At 35.1% G+C, this 7,602-nt stretch overlaps 1 long non-coding RNA gene across 1 annotated transcript; it reads left to right on the top strand.

The window, feature by feature from the left end:
• The first annotated feature begins 2,240 nt into the window (after positions 1 to 2,240).
• Positions 2,241 to 4,869, top strand: LOC110935349. Its single transcript, XR_002589060.2, has 3 exons — positions 2,241 to 2,374; positions 3,519 to 3,594; positions 4,658 to 4,869. It is a non-coding gene; the product is annotated as an uncharacterized LOC110935349 (long non-coding RNA).
• The last annotated feature ends 2,733 nt before the right edge of the window (positions 4,870 to 7,602 follow it).

Below are 7,602 nucleotides of genomic sequence, written 5' to 3'. Positions count from 1 at the left end.
CGAACCAAAGTAGCAATCCTACCCGTCCCGTGTCTCTGGTTCCCACTCTACCCACCCCATACGGATCCAGTTTTGTTGATTTTAATCAACATAATACTAGGTTCATAAACCTTTTTAATCAACCACTCTCATGGGACCCGAATCTATACGGTTGGAACCCGAATCAAAACACGGACGGAATGGGGTCGTCTCAAGCATTCGAATCGGCTTAAGCATTCGGCTCCCCACTACACGAGACCGAGGTTGTTCCGGAAACACAACCGGAAGTAGAGAAGACGCAAAAAGGAAAAACAAAACGCCCACATAAAAAGAAAACGGAAACCACCCGAGTGAAAAAAAATGTGCAAACGTGGGATGCCGAAGAGGAGTACGCGTTAACCCGAGCTTGGATCGACGTGTCGGAGGACCCCATAATAGGTAATTTTATTTGTTTTTTCTATTTTCTGTTTTTTATTTTCCTTTTTTTTTATTTTCTGTTTTTTATTTTCCGTTTTTTACTTTTCTGTTTTTATTTTCTGTTTTTTATTTTTAGTTTTTTAATTATTTGTTTTTTTTTTCAGTTTTGTTGAATTAATTATTTGTTTTTTTAGCAAACAATCAAAGTAAAACCATTTTTTGGAACCGAATTCAAGAACTTTTTTCGGGTTCATGGGTAGAGGAGACGAATACCGGCTGGCAGAATCGATATCGGGCAAGTGGACCGATATCAACAAGAAGTGCACGAATTTCCAATCCGTTTACCAACGCACTTTTAACGGATGGAAAAGTGACCACAAGGACGAGGGCATTACACAAGCGGTCTTAGTCGAGTATACACAAAGTCAAGGCAATTTCCCGTACTTAAAGTGTTGGCAAATTTTTCGGAATAGCCCCACATGGGCCAACGTCCCTACGAATACCGGTCGGTCGGCAAATAAAAGGCCGTCAAAGAGATCAAAAACCAATGAGTCGGGTGAACCCAAAACGCTAACCTCCGACGCTCGAAGCAACGACGTGAACGATGATATTCCGGAGGAAGAGCCGGCGGAAGAGCTACCACGACCCGCCGGAAGAAGAAGCGGTGCAAGATCGAAAAGGCCCGAGTCATCTTCGATGGGATCCGAAATGACTAATGCATTTTTGGAGATAAATAAACGACTTCAAGACATACACGAACTAGGGACTAAACGTATGGAAGAAAACCGCGAAGTGACCGAGATTATGCGTGATAAACAATGGGCTCATAACTTTGAATTCTACTCGAAACCGCACGATCACCTAACCAGAAAAGCGTTAAAGATGGCGTTGGCATAAAAGGAGCGAATCGAAAAAAAAATATAACCTTTGAGTTTTTAATTTTTTTTAGTATAATGTTTTTTTTTAATTTTATTTATTTTATTGTAATGTTTTTTCTTTTAGTTTAATGAAATGGTTTTTAATTTTATAAAGTTAGACATTAATTAAAAAAATTGAAAATTACTTAATTGAGTAATGATAATGTAGGGGCTTATGACTACGGGCTCTAGTGATATAACGCCCCATAATGTACGATCTCTTTTCTACACCGTGATTGACTAAAACTTCCTTGGGAAAACCGAGATCATTCATATGATTTACTTGATAGTGGCAAAAATGGGATTTTAAAACATGATATCGATCTCTTTTCACATTGTTTTTTAAAAACTGAATCGGATGGGATACTTCGATTGGTTAAAACGACAATCGCCCTTGTCATCAACTTGGTTACGAGCTAATGTTCAAACACGAATGAACTAGTGGATTTTGAGTTAACCATATAAAACCAATAACAACGTATTGAAGTCCGCTTTAACTTTTAGTATCCATTAAATAACCAACCGATTTTAAGATCAGACCAACCAACTATAGAAGGTGAACCGACAACACGGCCGATTTAACAACTTAACATTTGTAAAATGACATTAGACTTAACGATCGGGAGGTATTGGTAGGTATACGAGATCACTCTCCTTTTGTACTTCTATTAATGTCTAAATCACAAGCTTCAAGCTTCAACTTGTAAAATATAATAAATTTGTAACACCCCAAAAGTGATAAATTATGCATAATTGTTAGAAATTTATTTTTAAATTTATTTAGTTAAAGAATGTGTTATGATATATGCCTAAGAATGGAAAATGGCTAGAAATAAATAAGCACCTAATCTAGAGGGACTAAACTTGACAAGATGGAAGGAAATTGTGTTTAAAATAAACAAAACTCAAAACACCCACTGTGTGTGTTTGAGATCGACCAGGCCAAAGAAAAAGGGGTAAACCCTAAATTTCAAGAAAATCTCCAAATCAAAAAGGGAATTGAAGGTTTTTAGGATGCATGTATCAAGATTATCGATCTCCTAAGTGTTCTTCACTGTCAAGTAAGTTAAATTTTATGATTTGGTGATGTCGGGTGAATTGGGTATTGATGAACTCGTGAATCTAAGTGAAGTTAGGATGGATATGTGATAGAAACGCCTTATGAAACTTGAATTATGCTTAGATTTCTGATTGTTAGGTATATTTACGAAAAAACCCATTTGTAGTGGTTCTTATGTAGGATGATGATGATGTATTTTATGTTAATTTGATGATGCTTGAGGTGTATGACAATGGATGTTATAGATTATTGATTTTGAATCTGAATTAAAATGAAAGTTATGTGAAGAATTAGTAAGAATCATGCTTTAAAAGCTTGTACATAATACTTCATAAATGCGAAACCCGTCAAGTGTTCGATGAAATGCCTAAGAGAACAAATATGTGAAATTGTATGCAAGTTGCGGGTAATTATGTATGAAAAGTGATAATGACATAATTGTTAGCGAACTAAGATGAAAAGTGTGATTTAAGTAGAGATCATATGGGATTTTGATTTGTTAGTATGATGTGTTAGAAGCGTGCATTAGTAGCTTGTATTCTATGCATAAGGTTATGGCACACCAAATACACTTAGTTGATTTTATAGTTGGGTGATGTGGTTGTATGATATGTGGATTTTTCTAGTAAGCTAAAGTTGGGTTCAAGGGTAACGTTAAAATTGGTCAATCCTAAATGATGTTGATAGTTGTGGGATTATGAGATGAAAAATATGGAAGGATTTGATTATGTTGAATGTGCATATATGATCTTGTGGTGGTATATGTTTTACTAAGTAAGTTGGGAATGTATGTAATGCCCGTAACATAATCGACTATAATAACGTGGACGTATGAAGTTAGATTGATAAATCACAAGATGGACAGTTGACTTTCTGAAAGTCAACTGTGCATAATTAGTGTATTAAGCTTTTGTCACAAGTGTTATATTAGAGAAATCATTAAATACATGCTATATCAATATGTGCTAAATGTAACAACATGAAGAATTATGCGAAATGAAAAGATGCGACTTCAAGCTTATATTTTGTGTTGATTGGAATTTGACAAATAAAGTATAATGTTGGATATGAATGTAAAATGAATGCAATATTAGAATGTGTGTTTATACTAATGAAATGGTAACCATGATGACATGAAAGTATAGGATCATGTCAAGATTGGGGAAACATGGAAAGCTACGTAAAGGATATGAGGAAGCATACACGAGACAGGCACTCGAGGTAAGTGAATCTCGATTCACTTTTTAGTAGGTTTAATAAATTTTTAATACTTATGCTTATGAAACATCATGAAAGAACAGGTACTAATTAGAAGTAATAAGCTAATAATGCCTCAGTATTGACGAAGGTTGTTATTTAAGCCGAAAGTAAATTGGTGGGTACAAACGGGTCGAATATTAGGTGCATGGGATGTGTAACGTAATGTAATTCGTTATGGTTATGACCCCAGGTAAGAATTTTTAGTCATTTATGAAAGGGAAATGTTTTACGATTAATTAGAAACAAGTTTTAACTATTTCGGATGTGAATTGGGCAAGATAAGATAGTTTTGGTGATTAAAATGGACCAAGGCTTACGCGGCCCGCGAGGGACCGTGCTGCAGGCAATTTGTTGGATTTTTGTTGTTTTATACATTAGACTTGTTTAAATGGTGTTCCAAGGTCTCATAACCTATGTTAAGGATTGGTTTTGAATATAAGAGATGTTAAGGGTCGTCGGTTAGTGAGAGAATGGATTTGTTTTCGTGTTAGTGTAACAAATTGTATAAGTAAATATGTTTAGGAATCTAGCAGGCACGTAGGTCGTTTTGTATATCGCCTATATTATGTTAAGTTGTGAATATGTCATTTCGGCATAAGCGTATGCGTATGAAGTGGTAAGCATGAGCTAGTGTATATAAATTCGTAAATGATTGTTTGTGTGTAGGTAGTGACGTAGACATGTATGAAGGTACGTTTGCATATAGGTGTATGTGATAATAGGCGCATAAGTGTGAATGCATGTGTGTATGAATATACGATGCTAAAGATATACGTATGACAGTTATCAAGGCGTCGGAGTACTTACGATTACTAATGATGTGCTTGGAGTTTGGAATGTAATGCAGGCATGAGATTATCGGATTCACGAAGGAATGAAATCTGGTTTGGATAAAGAGTATTTAAGAAAGCGCTTGGACAATTCCATGTTTACTTCATAGAATGCTCTACGAATTTCTATTATATGGTTTAATGTTGTATGGCGTTTTAATGACTAATGGTTGGGTTGTACGTGGTGTCCACAGGTATCGCTTGGGTTTCCTCTACCACTAGCGAAGTGAAGCAGACATAGATCGAGTTGAGAGCAAGGATTGTACGGGAAAGAAAGGTCACATAGTTTGCTTTAAATTGGTCATGAAGCCTTGATATAATGTAACATTGTGAATCCTCTCTAATGAACGTATTACAATTTGTAATTGAGTCTTCATGTAATTAATATGACTTTTTAAGAACGAAATTTTTGGGCTCATATTTTCCGCTGTGTCGTATTTAGTTCTTACAAGTTGGTCTTACAGGGATTTGTTCATAATACGAACGGGTCATGCCCAAATTTTGTTAAATAATAGTATGATACTATTACTTTTTCGGATTAGGAAATTTGGGCGTTACAAAAAGTTAAAAGAGTGTTAAAAGTAAAATCACAAGTGAATAATTGCCGTTCAAAAAAAAGTGAATAATTGTTGGTGTAAAAGTGGTTAGTGGATACCAGTGATATTGAAGTGACCGCTAGGTCACAAGAATTATAGTGATAAAACGACTTAGCTAACTTTAAATTATAATTAACTTCATAAGAGGACAAATATATAAGGTTTTTTTAGTCGTCAATTTTAATTAACTCAATAAGAGGACAAATATATAAGATTTTTTTAATCGTCAAATATATACGAAATGAACGCCTACAATAGGAGAGCCTATGAAATAGAATTAACTATAATGTATATGGAATAAGAAATGAAGTAAGAGTTTGATCATACTTCTTCGAATGTGTTTTTTTTATCTAAACTGCATTGTCTTGGTATATAAACGAGGCTATTCGTTTGTGAACTACTTAAATCTTAGAAGCTTGAATGGATTTTAGAACTAAAGTATAGTTGAATATTATAATAATATATTATAGACATGAGTATTATGTAAGGTTGTATAATGAACCCGTTGTATAATAGAAAAATAAAAGTACAATAACATACAAAAATTGCAATAACTAATATTTATAATAGAAATATAAATTATATAATATACGATGTTGATGACTGTAACACCTCGGAACTTCCTGTCCAATAAAATAAAGACACGTGTCATGTGAGACAAACGTGTCAGGAACCCGGATCAAATATAAAGATGTATGGTAGGATTTTTAAGAGGGCGTCATGTTATTAAAAATACCTCTGAACGACCCAAGGGCGACATGTTATTAAAACACCTCTGAGCGACCCAAATTTATAAATCCCAAGATCCTTAAATCGTTTGATAAACATCCTACATATTAACCGGTTGTTTCTAAATAAATGAAATTCCATCTTTTATAATGGAAATTTGATTATTAAGAATATTACTACAAGAAGAATCCTGAATTTAAATTCTTGTAAAAGGAGTTGGAAATAATCTAATTAAGCAAGATCATAAATTGTGAGAGTCCAAGACTTGTTCTTGGTAATTCTGTCAATTCCATCTTCCCTCATGAATCCAAGATATAGTGAAAACATGTAAGGGATATACAAGCATGCAATGGCTGAGCAAGAAGGTCCCACAACTGAAAAAGATGGCATGGATTCGGACTTGTATGATTGCATGGTCAAGGCTTGAAAGTTTGCAAATTTTTGTCCTTTGACCATCGGTTACGGACCGTAAGGGTCATGGCTTACGGTCCGTAAGGTGCATACCTGGGCGATTTCAGCAAGGGTCGGTTACGGACCGTAACTGTTTCAGCATACGGTCCGCAAGAGGAGCATACGGACCGCAAGAGCTTAGGCTTACGGTCCGTAAGGCTGTCGCTGGCAGCAGGTTTTGGACAGCTGCCTGTTCAGCCTGTTACACCGACTTATGAGCATGGTTTTGGAAACAAGGGACTTTCTAGGCAGTATTTAGCCACATAGGGACACCTAGGGTGATCTTGTAACCATCCTAGGCTATTTTGGCATGATCTTGGACTTCAAGGTTCACTATATAAGGAGAGCAAGGTTGTGAACTTTCACTTGTTCATTCTACACTCTTGAAGCGTTGCTCTGGAGCTTTGCTGGACTTCCACAAATTTCCCTAATCATCCCTAATCCTATTTAGGACCATTGTAAGTGATCCTAATCATCCTTAATCCATTTTAGCTTAGTTAATTAGCTAAAAGTCAAATCGTCGTAATTAAGGTTTGACTTCGAGATTAGTCCATAATTACTCAGTCAAATCTCGAATTAAAAATACCTATACTTAGGTAACTATGTGGGTAACAAACTCTTAAAAGGGTATTTTCAGATTCCCACTCTAGCCATGTTAATTGTCGAGTCAAAGTATACTTTAAAAAGTCAACATAATGCTTAAATCCAAATTAACTCATAATTAGCAATGTAGGATACATGCAACCTGTTTGATCATTAATATAACTTGGTAACTAATGTAAGAACATGTCCCAACATGTTCAACTCGACAATTTTCTGTTTAGACCCGGTTTGGAACCGAAAGTCGCATAGTTTGACTTTCGCTTTGACTTTCAGTTCTGACCCGTTTTAGTCAAGTTTAAGATTGACTTAGAGCTTCTTTTAGACCTAGTAACATGTTAGTATAACCCTCTGTGATTATACGGCTTAGTTCACTAGTTGTCTAATTATTACGCAAATTTCCGTTAAATGCCCATATGTTGACCATTATGCCCAAATGTCCATAAAATATGATTTTTGAAAATGTAAAAGGGTAGACATCTTAGTTACTGAATTATAGACTTGTAACCAAAATTTGACATCAGTTTGAGGTCTAGATTAAGAGTTATGCTCATTAGCGTAATTAGAAGCCTTCTTAGTAATTAATTAGCATGTAGCCTATCTAAACCCGATTTTTATATCAAAACTTTATACCCACTGATATATAATAATATTTTGGGAATTTTAAAGATTTTTATTTATTTTTAGGCTGAGCATAACTTAGTGTTCTAAGCTTAATTCGGCTAATGCCGGTTTTGCCCTTTTGGGCTATAAAATGAGTTTCA

The sequence above is a fragment of the Helianthus annuus genome, chromosome 4, assembly GCF_002127325.2.
Source record: "Helianthus annuus cultivar XRQ/B chromosome 4, HanXRQr2.0-SUNRISE, whole genome shotgun sequence".
Taxonomy (NCBI): domain Eukaryota; kingdom Viridiplantae; phylum Streptophyta; class Magnoliopsida; order Asterales; family Asteraceae; genus Helianthus; species Helianthus annuus.
The sequence above is the reverse complement of the archived record's forward strand: the minus strand, read 5'-3'. Positions and strand labels throughout refer to the sequence as shown.